This window comes from Mobula birostris, chromosome 24 (assembly GCF_030028105.1).
Source record: "Mobula birostris isolate sMobBir1 chromosome 24, sMobBir1.hap1, whole genome shotgun sequence".
Classification (NCBI taxonomy): Eukaryota; Metazoa; Chordata; class Chondrichthyes; order Myliobatiformes; family Myliobatidae; genus Mobula; species Mobula birostris.
This window is the reverse complement of record NC_092393.1, coordinates 50817646-50834659: the sequence shown is the minus strand read 5'-3', so window position 1 is coordinate 50834659 and position 17014 is coordinate 50817646. Positions and strand designations below refer to the sequence as shown.

The window sequence follows — 17014 nt, the reverse complement described above, 5'->3', positions numbered from 1 at the left end:
TTGTTTGTCACTCTCTTTGTGTAGTTTTTCATTGATTCTATTGTATTTCTTTCTTCTACTGTGAATCACTGCAAGAAAATTAATCTCAAGGTAATAATATGGTGACTATATACACACACACTTTGATAATAAATGTACTTTCAACATTGAACTTTGACCCTTAAAACACTAGAATATTCTTTTCACATAATAAAATATCATGATAGTTGTAACTGGTTTTTGTTGTAATGTAGCTTGTAAGTGGTTTTGTTTTTATTGCTAGATTGTAATAATTGTGTGTTCTCAAAAACTTTAAGTATTGCCTTTATCATAATCTTTTCCCAGTGTTTTAAGGATGTTTTCTGTACAGCAATTAAAGTGGCATTTGTTGAGGTATACTGTATATATGTTTGCAACATTTGACTCCAGTTTTGGGATTCCACCACCTTGCAACCTATATAATTTCACAAGTGCTCCTTAAATACTGTGGAACTGTGCACGTCACATCCCTGAGAGTCTTTCTGACTACCAATTCTGTTTTCATTATCCAGCACGTAAACCGGCACTAATGATCCTGCCCATGGAATGATCCGTGGGTTTGGCAAATCACAAAACTAGGAATGTTAGTCATATTTCTCAGTCCATCAATACTGTCTAGTCTAATGAACATTTCTATCATCTTCTGCTTTCACCCATAAGACATTTTATAGGTAACACACCCAAAGTGCTGGAAGAACCCAGCAGGTCATGCAGCATCTGTGGAAAGGAATGAACAGTTGACATTTTGGTCCGAGACCCTTCATCATTTTGCAGATAATAGATGACTTGGGTGGCACAGAAGCTTTTAGACAACCTATGTGAATTACTTTCTCCCAGTAAAGGTGTCTGAACATTCAGAGGTGTCTAGTCAGTTATAGTGTATGCTTCAATTATGAATAGGTCATTCAATGGAACAATTTGTCAGAATATTGAAATAAATGACACCATTATAGCTGTTGAAATTGCATTGAATCACTTGGCATTATCTTTTTTTAAGAGAATGAAAACTTGATGTACTCCTGAGTTCAGAGAGATTCCACTGAAAGATCTTGAAGAGAATACCTTTTTGTTGTAATGAATAAGGACTATTTGCATCTATTGGCTTCCATTCACAGTCTCTACACACTTCAAAAACATATCATTATCTGTACTTAAATCATGAAAGGAATTACTCACTTCTTTTTCTTCACTAGATGATAGAGCATACTACCAACTTGGACCCAACTGCCAAATGTCCTATTACCGTAATGTGATGAAGGGTTCCAGATCTTAAACAATAATTAATTTTTGTTTCTGCAGAAGCTTCTGACCTGCTGAGTGTTTCATCATTTTCTATTTTTAGTCCTCTTACTGAGACGTAAATATACAGCATATGCGTCATCATGTAGGTCCATTTAATCGAGTGAAATTTTAGTGATGCTTTGCTCCTGTGATTAAATGTCCATAGTCTTTTTCCTATAATGCGATGAGTGTGTGAAGGCAGATGTTAATTGATCATCTTAAGTTATCCAAGTGGAATTTATATGTTTTGGAGTTGCAGGACTGATGTGGATAAAACATATTTGTAATCTTCTTTCCTAAAAAAAAATTCATGTTTTGAAAGAAGGAAATTGAATGACCTCTCAATTTTTATAGTTCCCATTTTGAAGTGGTAAACTTGTGTTTTATTAAAATCATGCATTCACAACAAGTCTCGTAAAGAGATGGCACACTAGAGGAAGTCAGTTCCGTGCGAATCTGTAAAATAGGGTAGTTTTAATTAAATTCACTGTGAAGCAATTGTCTGTGGTTAAGACGAGAATTTTGTATTGTGAGATCTATTAACTTTGGCAGGAAAGAAAGGCATTCCAGTAAATAGAAACTTATTTTGGAAGATCTACAGAAATAACTCTAACAAGTTGCATGGTATATTAATCTAGCATTAAATGCCATTGTAGGAGAGGCACCTAACTCAAAATGGTGGGGGGAGAAAACAACCGAATTGATTGGATGTCCGTAGGGGTCATAATGTTGTATTCTTTTGATTTGGATAATGCAAGATCTTTGGCAAGTTCCCACGTGGCAGGGTGGTCATGAAAGTAGAAGCCCATGGGATCTGAGATTAGCTCAGGGACAGGAAGCAAAGAATAATGGTTGATGAGTGTAATGGGGAGTGGAGGACAATTAATAGTGCTCTGTACTTGCGCCTTTCCTTTTGTAATGTACAAATAATAATGATTTAACATAATCGGGCAAGTAAAAATAAAATAAATGTTGTGTTTAACATTGAGGATGGTTTGACGTGTTGGGCAGAAAAATAGGAAATAGGATTTCATTCAGGGGAGTGTAGGTAATATATTTGGGGAAGTATGACAAGACAAGGGTATAAACAAAGTATCAGAGGATAGTCATAGATTCATGAAGTCATACAGCATGGAAACAGGCCATTCGGCCCAAATCATCCATGCTGACCAACATGTCTGTCTGAGCTCGTCCCATTTCCCTGCCTATACTCCTATAAACATTCTCTATCCATTTATCTGTCCAGATGTCTTTCAAAAAGATTGTAATTATACCCTCCTCTACCACTTTCTCTGGCTGCTCATTCCTTATACCCACTGTCCTCTGAGTGAAAAATTGCCCCTCAGATCTATTTTAAATCTTTTTCCTTTCACCTTAAATTTATGTCCATTGGTTTTGGACTCCACTGCCCCAGGAAAAAGACAGTGGGCAGCCACCTTACCCAAAGTTCAAAATAAGTTTTAGTACTTCCCTCGCCCAGTGTGATGTTATCTATATCTATGAAGTCACCTCTGAGCCTCAAACACTCCTGAGGAAGTAAGATCCAGCTTATCCAGCATCCTCACGAGCCTTTTCTGTACCCTTTCCAACTTAATATCATTCTTCCTATAGCTGGGCGACCAGAACTGAGCACAATACTCCTTCTGTAGTCTCAGCAGGGACTTGCACAATTGTAACATGAAGTGGTATGGAGCAACAGAGGGAGCTTGTGTAGGCCTACAGAGCTTTAAAAGTGGCAGGGCAGGTTGATGAGGTGGTTAACAAGTCATGTGAGATGTTCTCCTACATTAGCCAGAAGGCAATTCTACAAGTCATGTGAGATGTTCTCCTAAATTAGCCAGAACACAATTCTACAGGGGCATAAATGAGAACATCCTGACTGGCTGTATCACTGCCTGGTATGGGAACTGTACTTCCCTCAATCGCAGGGACTCTGCAGAAAGTGGTGCGGGCAGCCCAGTGCATCTGTGATGTGAACTTATCACTTTTCAGGACACTTACAGTGACAGGTGCGTAAAAAGGGCCCGAAGGATCATTGGGGACCCGAGTCACCCCAACCACGAAATGTTCTAGCTGCTACCATCCGGGAAACGGTACCACAGCATTAAAGCCAGGACCAACAGACTCTGGGACAGCTTCTTCCACCAGGCCATCAGACTGATTAATTTATGCTGACACAATTGTATTTCTAAGCTATAATGACTGTTCTGTTGTATATCTTACTGTTAATTATAAATTACTATAATTTGCACATTGCACATTCAGACGGAGACATAACATAAAGATTTTTACTTCTCATGTATGTGAAGGATGTAAGAAATAAAGTCAATTCAATTCACAGGCCCGACTGTGGGTCAACTCAGCGCCGTAGGTACGATGTCGCCGCGAAACCTACGCAGAGCCTACGTGGATCCCTACGCCGTAGCCTGACGCGCACCTCTCCCAAAATGTAACTACGCATCGCGGCAACACAGACCGCAACAACTGTGATTGGTCCGCTTGGTAGCATCGCATTTCCTCCTACGCTGCAATAGCTTCCCATTGGGCGACTGAGGGGCAGGGAAGGAACTCTGGCTGCAATACTTTCCATAAAGTTTTACAGACCTCCAAAATTATGGATGACACATTTTGCTTAATGAAAAAAGCTGCTTGCTTTAAACTTGTTTACCCCGAGAAAAACTACCATGACCGTGAAGCCTTGCACGGGTAGGTGCGTGCGCATGCGTGACGTCCCCGAATTGCAGAGTGACCCAGACACACCAACGGACAAGTATAAATGCTCACAACGGGCGTAGGCCACTTGCGTAGGTTACGGAGTCGATTTGACGCAGAAGTATAAATCAGCCTTCAGTTAAGGACCGCAGATCTTTTGTTCATGCCTTTATAGGAAAGATATGATTCCACCGGAATAGGTGCCAAGGAGATTTTCAAGGATGTTGACAGGACCAAAAAACTACTACTGTGAGAAACAATTTGGTAAACCAAAGTGGTGTATTAGGGGTAGAGTGCTGAGAGGAGACTTAACTGTGGTGGATGAATTTATGGGATCAACGTGCACAAAATGCTAGTGCAACTCAGCAGGTCAGGCAGTAGCTCTGGAGAGGAATAAACAGTCGACTTTTCGGGCTGAGACCCTTCATCGTGTCTCCATAAATGCTGCTTGACCTGCTGAGTTCCTTTAGCATTTTGGGTGCGTTGTTCTGGATTTCCAGCCTCTGCAGAATTGCTTGTGTCTATGCATTTATGCAAGGCCTAGTTAGAGTAAATGGGAAAGACCCAGTTCTCTGTTATGAGGGGTCAAAATTTTAAAGTAATTAATATCAGATTGCGGGGGGTGGGGGAATGAACAAAAGGTTTCTTTTATTCTCACCTAGAAAGCAGTGAAACTCTGAAGAGGGTGCAAAGGAGATTTACCAGGATGCTAAATGGAATAGAAAGCATATCTGATGAGGAAAGGTTGCGTGAGCTGGACTTTTCTCTTTGGAGCAAAGGAGGATGAGAGGTAACTTGATAGAGGTGTATAGGGCGATAGGAGTCATAGATAGAGTGGAAGACAGTGCTTTTCCCTCAGGGCCGAAATGGCTAGTTGAGAGGGCATAATTTTAAGGTGATTGGAGGAGAGTATGGGGGAGGGGTATGTCAGAAGTAGATTTTTTTTACACAAGGAGTGATGAGTGCATGGAACGTGCAGCCAGGGGCAGTGGAAGAAGCAGGTACGTTCAGGACATTTAAGAGGCTCTTAGATAGTCACATAGATGATAGAAAAAAACGGAGGGCTATCTGGGAGGGAGTGCTTAGACTGACCTTGGAAAAGGTTAAAAGGTCAGCTCAACATCATGGGCCAGTGGGTCTGTACTGTGCTGTAAGTGTGCTACGTTCTATGTAAGGAGTGCAGAGACAGAAATTCGGAACATACAGGATGGTGGAGCAAGCAGTGCAAGATGGTTTAGTCTACGGTAGAGCAATTTTTGCCTGGCACCAGCATGATGGGCCAAATAGTCTCTTTCTGCGCTGTAATTTTCTTCAATGATTGCATGATGATGCTATTATGTGGGAATTTCTTGCACTACAAATAATTAAGATTTCTTTAGAATTTTTCTTTCTTTGACTGGGTATAATATCTTCTTATTGGTAAACGGGGAGCGGTGTCATGTGTGCGGAAATGATCTGTACATAGCATATTCATATCTGTCAGCCAAGATTTTAAAAACCCTGAAACTGTAAGACATACAATTGGAGCAGAATTAGGTTGCAGGTGCTGTAATAGTTTTATGGTCGCAGCTGCTGTAATAGTGTTATGGTCACAGGTGCTGTAATAGTTTTATGGTCGTAGGTGCTGTAGTAGTTTTATGGTTGCAGGTGCTGTAATTGTGTTATGGTCACAGTTGCTGTAATTGTGTTATGGTCGCAGGTGCTGTAATTGTGTTATGGTCGCAGTTGCTGTAATTGTGTTATGGTTGCAGGTGCTGTAATTGTGTTATGGTCGCAGTTGCTGTAATTGTGTTATGGTCGCAGGTGTTGTAATAGTGTTATGGTCTCTGGTGTTGTAATAGTGTTATGGTCACAGGTGCTGTAATAGTGTTATGATCACAGCTGCTGTAATTGTGTTATGGTCACAGGTGCTGTATAGTGTTATGGTCGCAGGTGTTGTAATAGTGTTATGGTCTCTGGTGTTGTAATAGTGTTATGGTCACAGGTGCTGTAATAGTGTTATGGTCACAGGTGCTGTATAGTGTTATGATCACAGCTGCTGTAATTGTGTTATGATCACAGCTGCTGTAATTGTGTTATGGTCGCAGTTGCTGTAATTGTGTTATGGTCGCAGGTGCTGTAATTGTGTTATGGTCGCAGTTGCTGTAATTGTGTTATGGTCGCAGGTGCTGTAATAGTTTTATGGTCGCAGGTGCTGTAATAGTTTTATGGTCGCAGGTACTGTAATAGTGTTATGGTTGCTGGTGCTGTAATAGTGTTATGGTCGCAGGTGCTGTAATAGTTTTATGGTCACTGCTGCTGTAATAGTGTTATGGTTGCAGGTGCTGTAATAGCGTTATGGTTGCAGGTGCTGTAATTGTGTTATGGTTTGTTAAGGTCACAGGTGCTGTAATTGTGTTCTGAATAAAGTATTTATGGAGAAAAAAAATCGTGTTATGCTAATTGCTACACTACTGTCATACTGCCATACGTGCAAGAAATGAGCATCATTGACGAGGCCAGCATTTTAATCCTTCGTGAACCTTGAAGTGACTAATTTACCAATCCATCAGAGGCTCAGCTGGTAAGGATGACAGGATTCCTTCCCTGAAGGATAGTCATACAGCAATCCAGTCATCTCATGGTCATAGTTACTGGTCCAAACATGCTGGGGAGCGAGACTGAATTCGAAACTCTGCATCAGAAGTCTAGGCTCTTGCTGTCTGGTCCTGTAATTTAACTGTGGGAAAAATAGAACAATTGAGTTTATTATCAAATGCACATGTATGGACTAGTGTCATGAAAAGCTTGCCACGGCGTCACTGATACATATAGTATTATATAGGCAGTATTCGCACGACAAACATAAATTAAACATATTATCCACAACTTTAAAAAAAACACAACTAGAACAAAAGAAAAGTCCACAGTGGCCAAAGTGTTCAAAGCAACACACACAAAGTTCTGGAGGAACTCAGCAGGTCAGGCAACACCTATGGGAATGGATAAACAGTGGATCTTTCAGGCCAAGACCCTTTCTTAGGGCTGGAAAGCAAGGGGAAGACACCAGAATAAAAAGGTGGGGGAAGGAGGTTAGCTAGAAGGTGATAGGTGAGGCCAGGTGGGTGGAAAAGGTAAAGGGCTGGAGATGAAGGAATTTGACAGGAGAGGAGAGTGGACCATAGGAGAAAGGGAAGGAGGAGGGGACAACGGAGGAGGTGATAGGCAGGTGAGAAGAGGTAAGGGACCAGAGTAGACAGAGTAGAATAGAGGAGACAGGGAAAGGAGGGGATGAAATCGATATTCATGGCTACCCAGCTCTGGGTTCCCCCCCCCACTTGTCTTTCTTCCTGGACCTCCTGTCCCATGATCCTCTCGTATCCCTTTTGCCAATCACCTGTCCAGCTCCTGGCTCCATCCCTCCCCCTCCTGTCTTCTCCTATCATTTTGGATCTCCCCCTCCCCCTCCCACTTCCAAATCTCTTACTAGCTCTTCCTTCTGTTAGTCCTGACGAAGGGTCTCGGCCTGAAACGTCGACTGTACCTCTTCCTAGAGATGCTGCCTGGCCTGCTGCGTTCACCAGCAACTTTGATGTGTGTTGCTTGAATTTCCAGCATCTGCAGAATTCCTGTTGTTTGCGGAATATGAGGTGTTGCTCCTCCACCCTGAGGGGGACCTCATCTTGGCACATTAGGAGGCCATGGACCTCCCCGCCCCCCCCCCACCCCCCCACAACCCAGTTGGAAGGGGAATGGGAATTGAAATTAAAATGCTTTGTCACCAGAAAGTTCCGTATGTGGCAGATGAAGCAGGGGTGCTTGACAAAGCAGTCCCCCCATCTCACCAATGTAGAGGAGGCTTCACCGGGAGCACCAGACACGATAGATAACCGCAGCAGGTTCACAGGTGAAGCGTTGCCTCGCCTGGGAGGACTGTTTGGGGCCCTGACTGGGGGTGAGGGCGAAGGTGTATGTGCAGGTGTAGCCCTTGTGCCACTTGCAGGGGTAAGCGCTGGGAGGGAATTGTTCATAATGTTGCTAAACTGTAGTGACTAGGATTAGGAATCTGCTGGTTGGTTCAAGTGCTAAATGATTGAAGGGAGGAAACTAATTCAGTCTACTTTTGCTGGATTACAGAATGAAAATGCTTAAAACCCCCCTCAGAAGCTGTAAGCAGATTTGGGATATTCTGAAAGGGAAATGTGACCCCTCAGCTCACATGTGATATGATAATTTAAATATACCTGGGAATAAATGTATTACACACTGAAATCATATTGAAACCTAACTTCTCTTCTTGACTGATGAGTGCAGCAGGATATTCTCAAGAAACCTAAAAACAACCAAGAGAAAGAGCCCATTTAATTGGCATGCTAAACATTCGTACCCTCCATTATCGGTACAAAGTGGCTGTGCCATCCCTACAATCTATCGCCTACAGTTTTCTCTTCCAACTTGCTCACTATCAGGGCTTGGAAATACATTGTTGGTCCCTCGACATCACGAGGTCTAATTCCTGGAATTCTCCACCCAGCAACGCCGCAGGAGAACGTTTACTGGAAGGACTGCTGTGCTTCAATAAGTAGCTCACTGCCACTTCTCAAGGGCAATGAAGAATGGAGCATAAATGCTGGCCTCCCCCAGTTATGCACAGGATCTAGTAATTAAAGAAAGGACATATTCAGTGGCAAATACATTATGTATATGAAGAAAAACTAATTGAAGATCAGGTGACTGAGTTTGGGCAAAAAGAGACAGTGAGGTGCAGCATGGACCAGTTAGACGAAATGACCTGCTTTTATTTGCATAATAGCACAATGCAAGCCAGGTCCAAGGCTCAAACCAGGTGTTTCCTAATGTACATTACTCTTTTGGCCTCGAGACCATGAGTAAGAGGAGGAGATTAGTCAGGATTCCTGTCACCAATTAAGACTCACAGATGTCTGTGGAAAGTAAATGCCCGTGGCTGTTTGTGAAAGTTGATAAGAGACTGCAGATGCTAGGGATTTGAAATGACAACAGCAAATGGTGGGGATTCTCAGCAGGTCAAAGATTCAAAGGATTCAAAGCACATTTATTATCAAAGAATGTATAAGTTTCACAACTTTGAAATTTATCTGACGACAGGCAGCCACAAAGCAAGAAACCTGAATAACCCAATTAAAAAAGACCAACACCCGATGTGCAGAGAAAGAGGGAAAAAAACACAAATCATGCAAACAATAAAAGCAAGCAACAGCATTCTGAACCAAATTGAGTCCATAGGCCCGAATCCTGGAGTAGTCAGAGTAGGCCCAAAGCCTCGGTCTTAGTTGATCATATAGTGGGGCAAATCACCACGAAGCACATAGCAACCGGAGAACTGTGGAAAGATTTCAGGATTAGGACTGTTAGACTGAACCTTTCTTTAATGGCTGCTCAATAGAGATCAGGCAAGAGACAGTTGTTACGCCACCCACAATTAAATAGCTCAACACGTGGACTCAGATGAAGAAGGTACCACTGCCGATGTTCGTGGCTGGTACCAGTGCTCCTGGCTGGTGCCAAACCACCCCATCTGGCACTAGCAAGCAATCCACAGTCAAAGTCACTTAGATCACATTTCTTCCCCATTTTAATGTTTGGTCTGAACAAATAAACTTCATAACCATCTCTGCATGCTTTATGCATTGAGTTGCTGCCACAGGATTGGTTGATTAGATATTTGCATTAACAAGGAGGTGTGTCTAATTAAATGTCTACTGAGTGTCTATTGATAGTGCCAGTGTTTATGGTGGGCCAATATAATTGCTGCCACTAGGTTGCTGGCCTCTGTTCTCTCACAGGGCTGCCGGCTTTGGATCTACTGTTGGGCTGAGTGTCATGGGTGAGCTGTTGGGATTCTTTGTCCCTGGTGGGTTTCTAGTTTCGGAAACTCCTGACTGGCTGTTGGAGTAGCTGGTGGGTTGCCGGTTTTCTTGAGGTCGCAAACTGCTGAAATCGGTGAACTGGTTTCAGCCCGCGATACGCTGGCCCAGCATGAGTGAGGACATTCTCGAGAGCCATGGGGAAAGAATAAGAGGCAAGAGAAAAAGCCGTGCAATGAGATGATCAGCATTGTGGATCATATTCTGTGTGCAGCCTAAGCAAAGCCTTGTGTAGTTTAAACCAAAGACCCTTTGACAGAACTGGGAAAGAATGAAAATAAGCTTTTTAAACTGCAGGGAGAGTGTGGGAGCAGATGCCTTCGATAGGGGAAAACTCGGCATCTATAGCAATAAACTATAAACAAAGTTTCCTGGTTAATGAGTGAACAGGGGTAGTTAGAAAGTGAGAATCTAGACACAGGAATGGAGAACTGTAAAAGGCTGAGCAGGAAGGCATAACGTAACATGCTCCATCTCGGCTGTCAGACAACGAAGGACAAATTTCAATCATTTAGGATGCTTCTGAATCTGCATTGAAAATGTACTGCGCTGATAAATAGTTTCGTAAACAAAATTGTGAAACTGATGGGCTTCTTGGGACTTTTCTACAACTACAGATGGCTTTCCATCTTCTAAGCACCTGGTTTTGACCTCTCCATCAGAGTGTTGCTGAAAGAGAACTAAGTCTGCCATGATTAGATGGTGGAGCAGGCTCGATGGGCCGAGTGGCCTAATTCTGTTCCTGTGCAATACGATATTATGCTTGGTTCTTATTCTGTTGCAAGGACTAAACAGTGCCATAGAGAGTGACAATCAGATGTCAAACCACCTTCACTCCATCTCTGTAGGTTATTTCAAACATCTAAAAAGAAAGCTCACTCTCTGGATAAAACAAAAATGTTGCATTATCTATGTTGCATTTTCGTGAAGCATTTAGAACCTCAAGCGCATTTGCACTGAAACCCATTCTGCAGGGCACAGTACTCCCAGGAGATATTGCACCAGATGTTGATGCAAAGACCACTTGAGTATTTGTGAAAGGCTGGGATCTCAAAACGCTCTGACTGTAATCTTATTGAAAGGAGTTTGTGAGCCAAGATCACTTGCTTACTGTAAATCCTTTGTATTAGCACAATGCATCGATGCTGAGAATTCTGTTCCCACCCAGCGTTCATTTTAAGAACGGAAAAGTGGCCTCCTTATTCTCCTCTATAGGAAGGGATGTGAAGCTGAGTGGCATATGTCAGGGAAGTTGCTATGGCCAGTAACCACTTTCTGCTAAGATTACTACCTACAAAAAGTAGCCTTTTGACATTTGTGGTGTGGTAATAACTCCTCTGGGAACATTTAGAGCACAGAACATATTGACTGGTATACAGCATTTTAGATCAAAGTGGAGTTCCTAAAAGAGCACTATATTCACTGAATTGACTCTATTTGTCTGTCTTTGCAATTCAAACTGTTTTTTACTCTACAAAATGCTGATTTATGAATGGTTTAACTCCATTCAGTGGATGCTATTCACAAAGAGATAATGGATCTTCCAGGGGCTTTAGATTCCAGTTTAAATGTTCATTTAATTTGTCACTAAATCAAATAACAGTGGAAATACTTTCAGCACTTTCCCAGTCAGATTTATCTTAGAAGTAATCAGGCATACAGTTGAGATTGCCATTTACTATAAAACCTGACGACATTGGTAAATAATCAGAGATACTGAGGATTGTGAAGTCATCTGTTATATCAGGCTCTGCAATTACACTCAGTGGCCACTTTATTAGGTAAAGGAGGTACCTATAAAGTGGTCACTGAGCATATTTCTGTATATTCATGGTCTTCTGCTGCTTGTAGCCCATCTTCTTCAAGGTACAACATGTTGTAACATGAGGTTATTTGAGCTACTGTCGCCTTCCTGTCAGCTTGAGCCGGTCTGGCCATTCTCCTCTGACCTCTCTCATTAAAAAGGCATTTTTGCCTACAGAACTGCCACTGACTGTTTTTTTTTGTTTTTTTTTGAACCGTTCTCTGTAAAGTCTAGAGACTGTTGTGCGTGGAAGATCCCCAGAGATCAGCAGTTTCTCAAACTACCTGTCTGGCATCAACAATCATTCCATAGTCAAAGTCACTTAGATCGCATTTGATGTTTGGTCTGAACAACAGCTGGACCTCTACATGCTTTTATGCATTTGGTTGCTGCCACATGATCGGCTGATTAGATATCTGCGTTAATGTGCACATGTACAGGTGTATCTAATAAAGTGGCCACTGAGTATATGTAAAATCAGTGACATTTGGCTGAAATGGATTACATGGAAAAAGAAATCCCACTGAGTCCTGCTGAAGGGTCTTGACCTGAAACCCCAGCGCTTTAGTCCTTTTTTTCTTGGCACGTGCGTGCATGCGCAATGTTGGCGGGACGATGTCTTTTTCGTGCCTTTACAAGCCGCGGAGCAAGAGAGAGACTGTGTGGCGCGCCACTCCTCACACAGACATTTCGCAGTATTTTTCCCCTTATTTTACAAGGTTGAGTTGTGATCTCGACACTCAACCCGGCACGGGTGGAAAGCGTATTCAGGAGCGGCCCTGACTGGATTCAAACCCGGGAACCTCTGTTCCGGAGTCCGTCACCGATCTCATTGCGCCACCAGCCGGCCCACGTTTAGTCCTTTCTATAGATACTGGCTGACCTGCTATGTTCTTCTGGCAGTTTGTCTGTGTTACTCTGGATTTTCAGCAACTGCAGTACCTCATGTTTACTTACTTACTTACTTGGGCCCTTAGCTCCTGGGAGTGGAGCAGAGGCCATCGATGACCTCCTGCCTCCATCGTCCTCTGAAGTCGATGGAGCTCATTAACACTTCTACAATCCATTGCATCCACTGTACAGGGGATTGGCCGAGATAGTTTCACCCTGCAGGCCACGTTGCAGGACCTTCAGCCCTGCTGAAGGGTTCCAGCCCAAAACATAGATTGAACTCTTTTCCTAGATGCTGCCTGGCCTGCTGAATTCCTCCAGTGTTTTGTGTGTGTTGCACAGTTTCACCAGAAGCCTGTTGGCTGGCCTTACACATGTTCACCTCTCACGACAGGGGTCATATCATCTTTGATTCCTCCAGATGAAACAGAGTTGAACCTCATCTGAAAGTGGCCCTCAGACTGGGACCACACATATTTGGAGCAGGGAGATAGCTGTTGAGCTTTTGTGGAGTGGTACATAGGTGGGAGTTGGGGGAATGAAGTGCCTGTGGCTTCCAGAGCCCCTTGTTCTTACTTGAGTAGGACTAGCTTAGATGGCTCCAGTTGGACCTGTTTCCATGTCATGTAACTCTATGACTCTATTTGAGATGCCCACTTCTTGACAAGTAGCACATGGCCTCCAGTAAAGTAATCAATCCACAATGGGTTATGTCAGGGAACCGTGGTCCAGGTGCACCTTATAGCGGTATTTGTAGACTGGGAAGTCCATTTACTGTACTGATTTTCTCCTTTGACTGTTATGAGGATGGGACCGCAGTTGGCCTGCAAGAGTATCCTCTCTAGTGCTGAGTTCCTTTCAGAGAGCAAGCCCCAATTAAAGTCAAAGCCAGAGTAAAATTTATTATCTACGTTCACATATGTCATCATATCCTACCTTGAGATTCATTTTCTTGCAGGCATTTACAGGAAAATAAAGAAATACAACAGAATTTATGAAGAACTATGGAGGAATCTAAGGTGGGGGCTTATATGGGAGGCCGGGTTTAGGGTCGGCACAACATTGTGGGCCGAAGGGCCTCTACTGTGCTGTACTATTCTATATTCTATATTCTATAACCAAAGACTGACAATGAATGTGCAAGATAAGCCAAGATGTGCAAATTTTAAAAAAATACTGAGAATATGAGTTGTAAAAAGTCCTTGAGAGTGAGTTTGTACGTTATAGAATCAGTTCAGAGATGTGGTGAGTGAAGTTATCCATGTCATTTCAGGAGCCTGATGGTTGTAGGATACTAACTGTTCCTGAACCTGGAGGCTTAGGACCTAAGGCTCCTGTATCTCCTGCTTGATGATAGTAACGAGAAGAGAGTGTGGCCTGGATGGTTGCCGTCCTCAATGATGGACGTTGCTTTCCTGTGACAGGTCTCCATGCAAATGTGCTCACTGGTGGGGAGGGCTTTGCCTGTGGTGGACTAGGCTGTATCTACTACTTTATGTAGCCTTTGTCATTCCTATACATTGATGTTTCCATACTAGGCCATGTTGCAAACAGTTGGGATACTCTCCACTGTGCATCGCAATAGAAGTTTGTCAAAGTTTTTGATGACATGCTGAATCTACACAAACTTCTAAATGAATTGTGGTGCCCTCTTGTCTTCTTTGTGATGACATTTATGCACTGGTCCCAGCACAGATCCTCTGATAATGCCAAGAAATTTAAAGCTACTGACCTTCTCCATCTCCAGTCCCCCAATGAGGACTGGCTCGTGGACATCCGGTTTTCTTCATCCTGTAGTCGAATATCAGCTCCTTGTGGGTTTGCTGGCCTGTTATAAAGAACTAGGAAGGGCTAGGATCACGGAATCTGGTATAGAAGGAGAATATCCAGCAAAGGCTGGGGATGAGGTTGTTGAGACATATGTAGCTCCAGATGTTGGGGCAAAGACAAACTTCACTTGGGAAATAAATCAGAACTTCAGATGCAATTATTTATACTTCCCAGAATTTTTTTGATTATAGTCTTAGATTAAGTTTTGTGGTGGATTCTGTTTATGGTAACTGAGGTTTGACTTTGTTGGAAACAGCAAGTGCTTACTTGAAGTGTAATCAGATTTTTCTGGCTACATATAACCTTTTGCAATACTGCTCAGTGCTATTTATGCCTCTTGTACTACATCAAGGTTTCTCTTGATTCCTATTTCTGTCAGTCAGTTCAAACTTGCTGCTCATTTCCCAGAGCTGCAGTATCGTGTAATTAACTCCTATGTGTTAGTTAGCCAGTATATGGTAATATTTTACTTAGCAAGTCCTCTCTACATTTAGCATGCAACCAGATCCATGGACACAGCTCCAGCGGATTACACAGAGCCTCACTCATTGCTGACGAACAGCTTTGTTGTGTTTTCAGCATCTGCATCGATCACATTTCAGAGACTACATGAGTAGTGATGTGGCTATGAGAGATTGTAACAAGTGGGTTGCCAACTTAATTCTAATATCTGTCACTCCATTTCAGTTACCTTCCTGGTGTCAAAACTGAACTGATTACACAACTCTACAATTCATGTTCTCAATATTATCTCTCCTTCCTCTCCCCCTCCCATCTTTGTTCTACTGTGAATGCCCACAAGAAAATGAATCTCAGTGTAGTATATGGAGACATATACATACAATGCTATGAACTTAAAATTACTCCTTATGTTTCCTATCTTCAGGGATTATCTACAACTTCAGGACATGTATCTTAAATTCCAATTCCTAAATGGACATTGAATCCATGAACACAAACTCACTTTTTTTTGTTTCTATATTATTTCTGTCTTTGCACTGAGAGCGGTGTCTCAGAAAGGCAGCATGCATTATTAAGGACCTCCAGCACCAGGGCATGCCTTTTTCTCACTGTTACCATCAGGTAGGAGGTACAGAAGCCTGAAGGCACACACTCAGTGATTCAGGGACAGCTTCTTCCCCTCCGCCATCAGATTTCTGAATAGACATTGAACACTACCTCCCTTTTTTTTAATATACAGTATTTCTGTTTTTGCACATTTAAAAAAATCTATTCAATATATGTAAATGATTTACTAGTTTATTTTTTTATTTTATTTATTTTTTGCTCTGCTAAATTATGCATTGCATTGAACTGTTGCTGCTAAATTAACAAATTTCACATCACATGCCAGTGATAATAAACCAGATTCTGATCCTGATTTTAATTTAACTATTTAATATACATATATACTTATAGTAATGATCTACCGTTTTACTTACTTATTTATAATTTTTTTCTAGATTATCATGTACTGCCTTGTACTGCTGCTGCTAAGTTAACAAATTTCATGACATAGGCTGGTGATATTAAGCCTGATTCTGATTCTGAGTATCTGAACAATACATTCTTCATGGTGACTATCATCTTCTTGACCATAGAAAGTGGTTAGTTTAAAATGAAAAAGTAAGGTATTAATCCATACGGTAGATTGAGTCTTAAAATGAAGGGTTGATGACATGAAAAATATTTTTCAGTTCGGGTCTATACTTTTTTGAAGCATGAGAGATGATCTTAATGATATATTAGATTCTGAGGGTTATTAATATGATGAACGTTGGAGGGATGTGGGGGTATTAGATTCTGAGGGTTATTAATACGATGGACGTTGGAGGGATGTGGGGGTTTTAGATTCTGAGGGTTATTAATACGATGGACGTTGGAGGGATGTGGGGGTTTTAGATTCTAAGGGTTATTAATACGATGGACGTTGGAGGGATGTGGGGGTTTTAGATTCTGAGGGTTATTAATACGATGGACATTGGAGGGATGTGGGGGTATTAGATTCTGAGGGTTATTAATACGATGGACGTTGGAGGGATGTGGGGGTATTAGATTCTAAGGGTTATTAATACGATGGACATTGGAGGGATGTGGGGGGTTAGATTCTGAGGGTTATTAATACGATGGACGTTGGAGGGATGTGGGGGTATTAGATTCTGTTATTAATATGATGGACGTTGGAGGGATGTGGGGGTTTTAGATTCTGAGGGTTATTAATACGATGGACGTTGCAGGGATGTGGGGGTTTTAGATTCTGAGGGTTATTAATACGATGGACGTTGGAGGGATGTGGGGGTTTTAGATTCTGAGGGTTATTAATACGATGGACGTTGGAGGGATGTGGGGGTTTTAGATTCTAAGTGTTATTAATACGATGGACGTTGGAGGGATGTGGGGGTATTAGATTCTGAGGGTTATTAATACAATGGACGTTGGAGGGATGTGGGGGTTTTAGATTCTGAGGGTTATTAATACGATGGACGTTGGAGGGATATGGGGGTTTTAGATTCTGAGGGTTATTAATACGATGGACGTTGGAGGGATGTGGGGGTTTTAGATTCTGTTATTAATACGATGGACGTTGGAGGGA

At 42.2% G+C, this 17014-nt stretch overlaps 2 long non-coding RNA genes across 3 annotated transcripts in view; one reads left to right on the top strand and one right to left on the bottom strand.

Moving 5' to 3' along the window:
- The window catches only part of LOC140187406 (uncharacterized), a 69530-nt gene that overhangs the window by 33403 nt on the left and 19113 nt on the right, over window positions 1-17014 (top strand). The window lies entirely within an intron of this gene.
- LOC140187408 (uncharacterized) overlaps window positions 6568-17014 on the bottom strand; it is a 48215-nt gene continuing 37768 nt past the window's right edge. The window contains exon 3 of the long non-coding RNA XR_011883093.1: window positions 6568-6730. This is a non-coding gene — a long non-coding RNA (uncharacterized lncRNA). The remainder of the gene's footprint in view (window positions 6731-17014) is intronic.